We start from the raw sequence: 13825 nt of genomic DNA on the forward strand, positions 1-13825 counted from the left end.
GGATGGTGGATGTGATTAAGAGAAGTGGATGAAGTGAACGAAGTGGTCGAGATCCCAAAGAAAATTGGTGGTTCGACAGGTGGGGGAGATTAGAAGTTAGGAGAAACTTTGCCCACGGTAGATGTGGAAGGATGGTGAAGATGGATGAGAGAGAAGTCTAGAGAGAAGATAGGAGGCAAGAAATTAATAATCCAATAGCATAATGAAGTTGGCTGCCTTCCACATTATTATAGAGGCTAGCCAACAAGTCCTAAAACAATACGAACCTGATGCAAGCGTTCACAAGGGCGTTCGAATGCGACCTACAGGAATTTTATCATAACCCTAACATCCAATCCACCCGTCAACACCATCATCACCCACGTTATTTCGTATTTTCATCCCAGTTGAAGTTCGAATCTATGAAGGGAGTAAATACCAAATTTGTAGATCATGAAGTTTTGAATCTAATCCATTTGGTTTCGTAATTTTCTAACTAGAGCAGAATATTTGACAAATAGTTTCCCATGGTTATGCGGACTACTTCCTACAATAAATCCATATCTTAAAGGAATCGTTCCATAGCCGATCTTTTAGTACCGTAACTCATCATGACAACTTGTTTGGTTCCTCAAACGGACTAGCAAATTTCTCTTATAAATTAGACAACTCGATAGTAGTATCTGGCCTCATTTGAGGCTCATCTCTTACTAGTCCTAACTGAAAAAGATAGGCCAAATTGTTCAACTTAAAACACCCAATCCGTTGGATCACCACCTTGGAATTTTGAAAAGTCTAAGCGTGCGGTTTTCCTTGGAATAGCGTTGTCGGGTTCGCGAAAGATCCTTGCTTCAGGTCTAAACCTTGATGCATGTTGATCACCTTCTCTAAATTCCTGAGCACGTCCATCACCATCTCCATAGGGATCAACCTCATCCTTATAGTGCCAATCCTCCTCATCGATGAAGTGCACCGGTGCCGCACGCCTCTCGCGTTCGACCACCGCTGGTCTTGGGTTTTGTAATGGAGGTGGGGGATGATGTGAAGGCATAGGTAGGATGGGATTATTGACACTCATATGACGCACCTGGATCTGTGGGTTATCAATTCGATGAGGTCCCACCGCTGGTCCTTCTTGAAACTTCATTCGTCGTTGAGGAGATAACGAACCCAATTGATTCATGACATATTCCTTGAATTCATTGTGATCCTTTTATATGTTGTCAACTCTATGCAACAATGTTTAGAACATGCCCCTAAGTTCATCCATATTCGAACCCATGGATGTTCGTTGACTCAGTCCTGTCGTGGTCGCTCTAGAGGAATCAGGCTCATGGTTAGGATTGTCGTGCATTGAGTCCTCCCTTGTCGGTGTGCTTTCCATAGGTCTCCTTAATCGCTAGAATCGGCAGAGAACGAACACCATCAAGCCACACATCTTTGTTTACTTGTTTAAATTTCATCCACATGCTCTGGAAATCAAAAGTGATGGGTCGAAAGCTTTGTAACCACTGAGTGGCTAGGACAATGTCTACTCCTCACAGCACCAAGGGATACAAGCCCACAATGACATCGTGTCCTTGCACTCGTATACTGACTCGGTGACACAAGCTCTCCGCCCTAAGCTTCGTGCCGTCTCCAATAGCAACGTCAAACTCCGTAGTCGGTTCGGCATCCAAACACAGTCTCCTCACTATCCTTCTGTCTAGAAAGTTGTGTGTACTCTCCAAATCGATGAGGATGTGCATATAATGCTTTCAAACGAGTCCGTCTACTTGTAACATCCTCGGCACGGAAGTACCTGAATATCTATGCATCAATATTTCAGCTTGAATATCTTCCTTCGCACCCTCCTCCATAGCCTTCTCATGGACCTCCTCTGAACACTCTCTATCACCAACAACCTCATCGTCCTCCTCGAGACTATCAATGAGCATCATACTCTCGATCGGTTTGGAACTGATACGATTTGGACTTCATCGACGTCGTCTCGAGCATGGATTCACTTTATGAGTGTTTTTGTTTCATGTTTTAGTGTTTAATTTCCATTAAAATAAGTTTTCTGTAAGTCGCATTCGAACGCAGTGCTTTCGAACTCGATCAGGCGAGTTTGAACCCGGTCGGCGAAAATTATATTGTTAGGGTTAATTTTGAGTTGTGGTTAGCCTATAAAAGGATGTGTAGGGCAACCAAAATTGATTATTGAATATTGAGAATTGAGTTTTGCCTTGCCTCCTTCGTATTCTTCGCTCCCGTTCCCTCAATCCCTGGCGACGCCGCTTCTAATCTCCCTCGACTGGCCAATCACCCTAGTCCCTTAGGAGTGGCCCTCTCCTCCTCCTTCTTCCAATCTATCCAACACTTGCCCTAACCTTTCCATCATCCATAACCGTTCCACCACCACTTTTCCACCGGTGCCACCCCATTAACACCGGTCCTCCACCAACCACCATTACCTAGGATCTCGTGCCTCCATCCACGGATCCAAAACAGAGCATCCTGATGTTCGTCCACTAAATGGACGATATCTCGAGATCCCTAACTCTGATTTGTCTGAAACGTAATTTGTTGGAAAGCTCTTTTCAAGGGAGACAACATATCAAAATTTCACGTCGATCCAACGGCGGTATATTTCGGGATCTTATTTTAAAGTGCCATGCAAGATCAGTCCAGATCTGAGAATCGGAAGAGATCGATCCTTAGCCCCAAAGGAGAGATTGTATCAAGCTGGTATCAGAGCTCCATAGCCCGAGGCATGATCGTATCAACTAATGACTGGGGTGAAGCATTCATCGCATCGAAAGCAAAGGCCCTTCGCTCTTCGCTCCTCCACCTGGGTAGGTGTGAGAGTTCGAACGGGGGGTCTTGTACCTCCTCTAACATTGGACGAAGGTCTCAAAGGTGGTCATGGTCTAGTACTAGTAGCCGCTGTCTTTGAACCCATAGAATTTTCAGCCGATATTCTAGGTGTAAACCGCCCATCTCGATTACCACAACTTATTTTTGCTACCATCTTGAGAGCCTTTTGCTTTTGCTCCATCCTCACATCTTTCTCAAAGGTCTCCTCAAGAGTGGTAGGACAAAGAGCACGAACATCCGCCTATATCTCCTCCCATAGCCCTAAAATAAGTGTGCTCATTAATGTCGGTTCGGGCCAAGGTGGCTCACAACGACTACTAACTCTTTCGAATTCAGCTTGATACTCCAAAATAGTCATCCTTTGAACCATCTTACTTAATGTGGTAGCAAAATCTTCATATGTCGCTGTCCCAAATCTGCGTGTAATCTTCGTACAAAAGTCAGCCCAATTAGAAAACCCTCCACCACGAATAGCCGATCTATACCAATGCAATGCTGTTCCTTGGAGGTGAAAGCTTTTCCATCTGGACCTTTGCATCCTTCGCTGTCCTTTGACAATCAAAGTATTATTCTATTTGATATACCCAATCTGTCGGATCATCGCCTTAGAATTTTGGGAAGTCTAAGCGTGCGGTTCTCCCTCGGATAGCATTGTCGGGTTTGCGTAAGATCCTTGGTTCAAATCTAAGCCTTTGTGCTTGTTGATCTCCTTCTCCAAATCCTTGAGCACGTCCATCACCATCTCCAAAGGAATCAATATCATCCTTTAAGTGTCAATCCACTTCTTCGATGAAGCGCACTAGTGCTGCACGCCTCTCGGGTTCCACCACCGCCAGTCTTGGGTTATGTACCAGAGGTGGGGGATGATGTGTAGAAATAGGTAAAAGAAGATTATTGACATTAATATATCGCACCTAGACCTGTGGGGTATCGTTTCAGTGTGGTCCTATCCTTGATCCTCCCTAAGGCACCGATCTTCATCGAGGAGATGACAAAGCCGATCGGTTTATGACATATTCTATTAAAGCATTATGATCATTCTGCATTGCGTTAACCCTATGCAGCAATGTTTGGAACATGCCTCTAAGTTCATCCGCTAAGCCCATGTTGACACCCATGGACGTTGGTTGACTTGGTCCTACCATGGTCGTTCCAACGGAATCAGCCTCACGGTTAGGGTTATCCTGGATCGAGTCTTCCCTGGTCGGTGTGTTCTCCATTTTGTTGATGTCATCTTCCTGGTTTCCACCATTAATGGAGGTCTGAGGTTTGCCTAGCTCTGATACCAATGATAGGTTACGGAACGATTCCTTCAAGATCTAGATTTATTATAGAAAGTAGTTCGCGCAACTAAGAAAAACTATTCACCAAATATTCTCTTGTAGTCATAAAATTACGAAACTAAATGGAATCGATCTGCAACTCCTTGATCTACGTTTTTCATATTTATGCTCTTCACAGATTCGAATTGCAACTAGGAAGGAAATATGATATAGTGCAGATGATAGTGGTAGTGATGGGTGGAGTGGATGTTAGGGTTATGAATAATAATGGAGATGAAGGTGGATGGGTGATGTTGTTTAAGGGATAAAGACGAAGGGAAAGAAGTGGTTGAGATCCCAAGGAAGAGGGAGGACTCGACAAACGAGGGAGATTAGAAGTTAGGAAAGACTTTGCCAACAGTAGAGGTGGTAGGTTGGTGAAGAGAGAGGAGGGACATTAGGATACAGAGAAGATAGAGAGCCAAGAAACTAATATTCTAATAGCATAATAATTTTGGCTGCCATCCATACCTTTATTGAGGCTAGCTAATAAGCCAAAATAATAATTATTAACCCTAATTCTAGTGGACTCCTGCCAATCGCGTTTGAACGTGCCCGATCACGTTCGAACGCACAAAACGCATTCTCTGTCGATGCGAATGCGATGCAGGCATTCGACCGCGGCGTTCGAACGCGCTCGTGCCCATGAGAAGCTTGCATGGGGGGGGGGGGGTTGCCACATGCCCCAGTTGCCGTTGCCACAGCCAACCGGCTGCGACCAGCTGGTGCGATGGGCCCCACAGCTACCGCTGGAGCCCCCTCCTCCACTGCCTTCCCTCTCTCTCATTAAATCTCTCTCTCTCCCTATATATCTCTCTCTCGATCTCTCTCTCACTCTACTCTCTCTCCACTCTCTTTCGCACTGCTCTCTCTCCTCGTTGTCGACGTCGGCTCGCCGCTACCTCCCCAAAGCCGCCACCACCAGTGAGATCCCTCATTCCCCTCTCTTTCCTTTTCTTCCTCTCCCTCTCTATCTCTCTCTCTCTCTCCCTCTCTCTTTCTTGCCCCAAGCTTGGGCTCGTCGGAGCCGAGCCGCCGGCGAGAGGCCGGTCTCTGGCTGGCCAGCAACGGCCGGTGCCCTCTACGCCGCCCCGGGTCCGCACCTCCCTCCTCTTCCTTCCCTTCTCTTCTCTTCTTCTTCTTCCTTCTTCTTTCTTCTTCCTTTCTTCTTCTTCTTCTTCCTCAGCTGCTTCTTCTCTTCTTGTTTTTCTGCAACAGTGTTGGGCTCGGCTCGGCACTATAGTAGGCCAGTGCTGGGCCAAGCCTAGCACTAGTACTAGTAATCCCTTATTCTTTTTAATTTTATTATTTTTTTATTTAGGTATTTCTTTCTTAATTAATACAAATAGATTTTGACATTATTTATTTTAATAATAATATATATTCATCATTATGATTATTGTTAATTATAATTAATTAATGATTAATTAGGTTATAAACTATTACACATAAATATAGGTAATACTTATATTTATTTATTTACTTATATGCATATTAGATTAATAAGTAGATTTGTAAATTATAATTATTAGATTTATATTCTAATATTCTTATGATATACATTTTAAGTAATTCTATTAATTTATTATATATTAGTATTCTGCAACAAATAAAATACTAGGCTTATTTAGTTATTTATTTATTATTTTATCGAGTAAAGACTGCATTGTCCCTAATTAATCAAGGTAGTGTATGAATTATAAAATTAATTATAATTAGACCTTGTCAATACTTATAGTTATTTAGCCTTTTATTTTATTTTATTTATAATTATATATTTATAAATACTCTTATATAAAAGGAAACAAACCTCTTCTCCTTATGTTATAACTAACATTTTATGATAATAATATAATTATAGTATTTGAATCGTATCTATAATATAGACCTAGTTATGTAATAAAAAAATAAAGAGAATGATTCTAAACCTAATAAACCTTTATATTTTAATTGAATTAATTCTAATTAGATAAACGGCTAACATCATACTACTTAAATATATTTAGATCCCGAACCCCTTATTTGAGAGCCCGTGGACCTTGCTAGCGATGAGTGTCACTCGGTTAACTGACGAACGTGAGAGGTTTGTGTCTTCTGATCAGACGGTGAGTAGTCTTATCCCCTAGACGCCTTTCTCAAATTAGGTTATATTATATATTATGTACATGCATGTTTTAGCCTCTAGCATGATTATATGACTTTATTTAGAGATAATTACAATCGAGCATATTTTATCATGTATGTAATTAGACTGATCTTGGATACGAGTACATTGGTGATATATAGAGATGATTAGAGATGACTATATTGTTATAATTTTATGTCCAATTGATCTATAACATGAGTATGCATAGTATGATAGATTAGCATGGGTATGCATGTGTCGACTATATGATCGGAGACTACATTGCATTATTTTTATCTTGATTCCTATTCCACCTAAATTCCTATTATGTTACGATCCTTCCTCGGCTATAGGCTCTGATACCAGATTGATACGAACCCTCTTTTGGTGCTATGGCTCTGATTCAAGATTAATACGATCTTGCACGGAACTTTGAGATCAGATCCCAAAATATCCCGCCGTTGGATCGCTGTGAAATTTTGATATGTTGTAGGCCCGGAAAAGAGCTTTCCAACGGATCTAGTTTCAGGCGAATCGGAGATGGGGATCTCGAAATATCGTTCGTTTAGTGGACGAACGTCAGGATACTCTGTTTTTGGATTCCGTGGATGAAGGCATGAAATCCTGGGTAATGGTGGATTGTGGAGGGCCGGTGTTGATGGGGTGGCACCGGTGTAAAAGTGATGGTGGAAGGGTTATGGATGATGGAAAGGTTAGGGATAGCGATGGATAAATTGGAAGAAGGGGGAGAAGAGGGCCACTCCTAAGGGACTAGGGTGATTGGCCTGTCGAGGGAGATTAGAAGCGGCGTTGCCGGGGAGATTGAGGGAACGAGAGCGAAGAAGATGAAGGAAGCAAGGCAAACTCAATTCTCAATATTCAATCCTAATTTTGGTTGCCCTACACATACTTTTATAGGCTAACCAACAACTCAATCTTATCCTAAAACACAATCTTATCCTAAAACTCAATCTTATCCTAAAACTCAATCTTATCCTAAAACTCAATCTTATCCTAAGGTAAATCCAAACTTGAGACGATGTCGGTGAAGTCCGAATCGTATCAATCCACCACGCTTCCGCAACCTTGTCCTCAAGGTTTGAAATTTGGGAAGCGATCCATGATGTCTGCCTCTAGCTCCCATGTAGACTCGTCAGTAGGTTTGCCCAGCCACTCAATCAGCACTTCAGTCTCTAATCTGGATCCTTGGCGTCTTCTCCTACGACTTAGGACTCGAACCGGCTCATTGGAGCCATCTTCCTCCATTGGTTCGGGTAAGGTCGAACCCACTACATGGTTAGGCCCGATCTGGGCCTTCAATGCCGAGACATGGAAGACGGGATGTATCCTGGTTCCTTCAGGTAGGTCCAATCGGTAAGCTACTGGACCGATTCGTTGTAGCACTCGGTACGGACCATAGTACTTGTATCCCAACTTTTGGTTCAAAATGGGTCTCAATGTGGATTGTCGATACGGTTGAGCTCGAACGAACACCAATTGATCCACCTCAAATTCTCGCTCACGTCGGCCTTTGTCATGCGTTTGCTTCATGCGGTTTTGTGCTGTGGCTAGGTGAGTCTTGAGCCGTCTCAATGTTTCATCTCGATCAGCAAGCTCCAAGTCAAGCTCAGTCCTATCCGTCGCCGCGAGTCTATCGTAGGCATGCAAGACAGGGGGAGTGCGCCCATAAACCGCCTCAAATGGGGTCATGCCAATGCTTGAGTGATGAGCGGTATTGTATGACCACTCAGCCCAGGGAAGAAATTTGACCCAATCCTTTGGTCGATCCGCCACAAAGCATCGCAAGTATTGCTCTAGTCCACGATTCACCACCTCGGTTTGGCCATCCGTCTCGGGGTGATATGCTGAACTAAGATTGATTTGAGTCCCTTGCAATCTGAAGAACTCGGACCAAAACTCACTTATGAAGATGCGATCCCGGTCTGACACGATCGTCCTAGGCATCCCATGCAAGCGTGCCACTTCCCGAACAAAAATTTCAGCAACCCTTTTTGCTGAAAACGGGTGAGACAATGTTATGAAATGTGCATACTTGCTCAGTCTATCCACCACAACAAACACCACCGATTGTCCTCGAACTTCCGGCAGCCCCTCGATGAAGTCCATGGAGATATCCTCCCAAATACGCTCTGATATCGGTAGTGGTTGCAGTAGCCCGCTAGGCTTGAGTGCCTCCGATTTGGCTCGTTGGCAGATTTGACATTCACGCACATACTTCTTCACGTCCGTCTTCATCCCAGTCCAAGTACAGTTTTGGGCCAGCCGCTTGTAAGTACGTAATACCCCTTCATGACCTGCTATAGGAGTATCATGGAAGTGTGCCATCAATAGCCTCCGTAGCTCTTCGTTTCGGGGTACCTTGATTCGCCCGTGCTCTAGTACTAACCCATTGCGCTCCTCGTGCTCGGGGTTGCTTGAGGGGTTCGCTCTCAACTCCTCCATGAGTCGGACCAGATCACTATCCTCTGCACTGGCTCTTCGTAGATCTAAAAAGAAAGGAAAAGTGGGTGCCGAGAAAGAAGCGAGCTCCCCTTCTTTTGAAAGTTCAAGCAGCGGTTTACTTCCATCCAACAACACTCTCTGATCATCTCTCCAAAAGGTCAATGTGAGGCTTATAAAATCAAAGGTCACGGGCCCCAAGCTCCGAAGCCATTGGGTCCCCAAAACAATATCGGCACCTTGCAAGGCCAATGGATAAAGATCCAATGTGAAAATTTGGCCTTGCACCTTCAATTCTGCACCTCCACAAATAGAATCTGCTCGCAAGGTGGTGCCATCTCCAATCGTCACATCGAACCCCTCCGTGGGTTCCGACTCGAGCCCAATCTTCCTAGGGAGCCTCTTGTCAATGAAGTTGTGGGTGGACCCAGTGTCAATCAAGATTCTTACTGTGGTCTTCTTGACTACTCCGTTCACCCGCAATGTCTTTGGTGCCGCCGTCCCCGAATAGGCGTGGAGGGAGATTTTGGCCATCGTGTCCTCCGCGTGATGTTGCTCCTCAACTTCTTCTCCTCGATGTCCAGCCACATCTGCACTTTCAGCTGCCATGGGTGGAAGATCGTGGCCTTCTCCTTTGAGTGGTAGCTTGGCAGGGAGCTGCAACGTCATCGCTGGTGATGAAGCTGTCGTGGTCGACTGTCGATTGACCGAGGAGAATGGTAGAAGATCGCTGGAGGCCATATGCGATTTCTTCTTAGTTGCCGACTCACTATGGTTGCAAAGGGAGCTAGTGAAAGGCGGCCCAAGTGTCGAAATTCGCGATTTCGGATCATCTCCTTCACCACTGATGAGGATTCCTGATGAGGGATATCCAGCGACCAGGTGTGGGGTAGCCAGCACTTCGCGGTTTGTCGACGAGGTCTCCGGTGCATGGGAAGATGTGGAGGTTCCGAGGGCTGCTACAATGGTTGAGGATCTCATTGTAGCCGGTGGCAGTTCGTTGCGGCTGACCATGGGTCGAGGTGTAGAATCTCGATCTTGCCGGATAGCCGAACTCTCCCCTATTTTTGTGATGAGCGGGAAGGCCGTGGAGGATGTTGGGTATGTTGTGGAGGGTTCCCAATGCTGTCTTGTGATTGCCTTGCTTGTTGAAAAAGGTTTCGTCCATGCCCGTATTTCCTGCATCATCTCCATCATTATTTGCTTGTTGATGGCAATCTGTTTGGAAATAGACCCCAACATGGATAGAACGCTAGGTTCTTCCGTATTCCTATTAGATCGAGTGATCGTCATTGGAAGCGCTTGTCCGAGGAACGGTGGCTCTGATACCAGCTTGATACGATCCTTCCTCGGCTATAGGCTCTGATACCAGATTGATACGAACCCTCTTTTGGTGCTATGGCTCTGATTCAAGATTAATACGATCTTGCACGGAACTTTGAGATCAGATCCCAAAATATCCCGCCGTTGGATCGCTGTGAAATTTTGATATGTTGTAGGCCCGGAAAAGAGCTTTCCAACGGATCTAGTTTCAGGCGAATCGGAGATGGGGATCTCGAAATATCGTTCGTTTAGTGGACGAACGTCAGGATACTCTGTTTTTGGATTCCGTGGATGAAGGCATGAAATCCTGGGTAATGGTGGATTGTGGAGGGCCGGTGTTGATGGGGTGGCACCGGTGTAAAAGTGATGGTGGAAGGGTTATGGATGATGGAAAGGTTAGGGATAGCGATGGATAAATTGGAAGAAGGGGGAGAAGAGGGCCACTCCTAAGGGACTAGGGTGATTGGCCTGTCGAGGGAGATTAGAAGCGGCGTTGCCGGGGAGATTGAGGGAACGAGAGCGAAGAAGATGAAGGAGGCAAGGCAAACTCAATTCTCAATATTCAATCCTAATTTTGGTTGCCCTACACATACTTTTATAGGCTAACCAACAACTCAATCTTATCCTAAAACACAATCTTATCCTAAAACTCAATCTTATCCTAAAACTCAATCTTATCCTAAAACTCAATCTTATCCTAAGGTAAATCCAAACTTGAGACGATGTCGGTGAAGTCCGAATCGTATCATATTATGCATTGACTTGTTATCATACTGAATATATGCATATGATCTGTCATTTAGAAGGAAAGTATGAAATGTGATTGATAGTATAGTTGATAGAAAGCGTAAGGATACCCGAGTGGGCGTGAGGATACCCGAGTGGGCGCGAGGGTTAGGATGCGCTTGGTGGATGATTGATCGCTCGACATAGTCGCGATCCTGTTGGCTTTACGTCTGAGGTCGTTAGTCTATATGCGTAGCAGACATTCGGACACATATCGTTTGCTAGGGCATATGTGGCGAGTTATCCTCACGAGATTTCTATTAGCTAGAAGGGTGCTCGGTCTGGATGGATATTGATACCCTTAGTGGATGGCAAGGTATGATTATATTTGAGATACTCCTTGCGGATGGCAGAGTATGCTCTAAGCCTTCGGGTATGATGTTGAGATCGGGTACCGGGTGTTGACTGTGCACAGTGGTCTAGTATGATAATGATATATAGAGATGATATTGATGACTGAGATGTTGAGAAATACATATGATTTTATTATTATCTGATTACTTGATTATTGAGTGGTCAATATACACCATATATGGTTGTATTTGATATCATAACATGGTCATGGTTGGCATGCATCAATCATGTGTCATATTTGGGAGAGAGTTATGATGATAGTATGATATGAAGATTTGTTTACTCATTGTCAAGGATTATATACTTTTATTAGTTATAACATGTTATCTACTTTTTCATTTATATATTATTGAGGTACATTCATATACTCATTCATGACATGATGCTCTTTCTGCTTCATGTTATCCAGTACATGATTTACTCTCTATTTGGCATCACTGATTCAGGGTAAGGTCTATTCACTGAGCCTTTTGCTCATGACTCTCTTTATTTATTTTTTAACCCTCTCAAATTTATGGTACGTGATAGCGACTTGAGATATTCCGAGAAGATACGTTAGATGGATGAGGTGAGCTAAGTGCCAAACGATTGTATAGAAATTGAGTTGTATTGTCGTTTGTTATATTTGTACTTTATTGTATCAGACGATGATTTGTATAGTATATGTGAGATTATAGTGCACTAAGGTATTAGTTGTTTAGTTATATCTTGATGGTTTGTTGTGACCTGTGTGGGTCCTGTCAGATTAGGTAGTGGTATAGTGTATATTATTATAGACTTGGATATTCATATGTTAACAGATTTATTTGGTTGATAATCTAATCTATTTGGTGTTGGATTATGTGAGTATGAATATGTTAATAGGTATTATTTAATGATTATTTGTTAGTAGTTGTCAACTTGGTTTAGGGTTACGCTAGTAGTCGATCTCGATGAGTTTGATATTAATTGGTTGAGATAGAAATCTAGGTTGTGATGTTGAGATTATTAAGTTTTGAACTTTGACGATATTGATAGAAATAATTTGTGATATTATTATATTGTGAATTTATTTGAGCGACTAATGGATAAGAAAAGATGCTACTAAATCATGCATTGATGTTATCGATATTAAGGTGTTATAGTCTGTGGAGCCTAATATTGGATATATAGACTTATTCATATGTTGTGATAAAGTGTAGAAATTTGTCAATATGTGGAGATATGTTTTTTGTGGAAAAGGACTATTATCAGTAGATTTGAGGTTATTTTTAGCAAATATAGCATATTTTTGGATTTTTGATCTTTTATGGATATACGTGAGATTAGGAAATTGATATAAAAGATATATGTGCAGAGAGACTATTCTAATTTTTATGAAAGTTATAATTATGGATTGTAGATGGAGGAGTAAGACATATATGATGATTTTGTATAGTGGAAAAGAAATTATGTGTTGTGATATAGGTGATTGTAGATTGTATATAGAAAAGAATTTTCGGATGACTAGTATGATAAATTATGTTTGCAAGATACTTGTGTTAGTAAGTATGAAATTTTGATTGTATCGATAAGATGGGTGATTTAGTAGGGATATGTGTGTCTAACAATATTGTTAGAGGATTAACGTCTCGTTTAAATCTTTGAGTTGATTACCAAATAGGGTAATTGGTATAGGAAATATGACATGGATACAGTTATTGGATTGTGAGTGATGTTAGTAGCTGAGACATAAGGTATATAGTTTTGGACAACATGATAGTAGGTCTAGTTTAGAAGTTGTTAATTGTGTGAATTCAATTGGATGAAAAGAATGATAATGAACTAAATAATATAGGGTGATAATAGTTGTTAAGTTGATAGCCCCATAACATATTGACAGCGAAAATATATGTCGACTATTAGTTTAGTTTTGGGCTTTGATTTAGACGATAATAATATTATAGCATGGTGATCGTGTGTTTTGGGTGATGAAGTCTGGCTACAAATATACAGACCTATTTTTTATGATTATTAGGTGATATTAATGTTGTTATAGAATGATTTTCGATGATGCTATAAGATTAAATTGTTCAGTATAGGTGGTGGATTTTGTATAGAGGATGTAATGAGTTAAGACTCTTGATGAATATGAGTTTTATGTGATTTAACTAGAAATGAGATATTTTGCTTTTTAATCATAGATGTTAAATTGAGATATTATGTGCTTTGATAGGTTAGTTGTTTTAATGATACTAATTGGAGAGATAACTTGATAGAGTTATTCATAGAGCTTATAGACTAGATCATTTGTTATGACTGATAGACGGTTTGGGAGCTGATCTACTTGCTTCATAAGACGGTAATGAAAGGAATATAGATGACTATGATATTTCATATATAGTGTATCGATGGATGATTATTTTACTACTAGATGATACACGAATAATGATGTATACTCTTGACATAAAAATATACTCTTGACATAAAAATATGATTTTTCTCTTGATTATGAGTTATTATAGTCAATTTTGTCATCTTGTAGTATATTGTTTCAATTTTGATTTTGTCACTCCCTCGACTTCTATAATAATAAAATTTTAATGCACTCATAACGTATGTGTATTCTTGTGTGAGCATGATATCATGAATATTTTTT

The sequence above is a fragment of the Typha angustifolia genome, chromosome 3, assembly GCF_048772165.1.
Source record: "Typha angustifolia cultivar Huaian chromosome 3, ASM4877216v1, whole genome shotgun sequence".
Lineage (NCBI taxonomy): Eukaryota > Viridiplantae > Streptophyta > Magnoliopsida > Poales > Typhaceae > Typha > Typha angustifolia.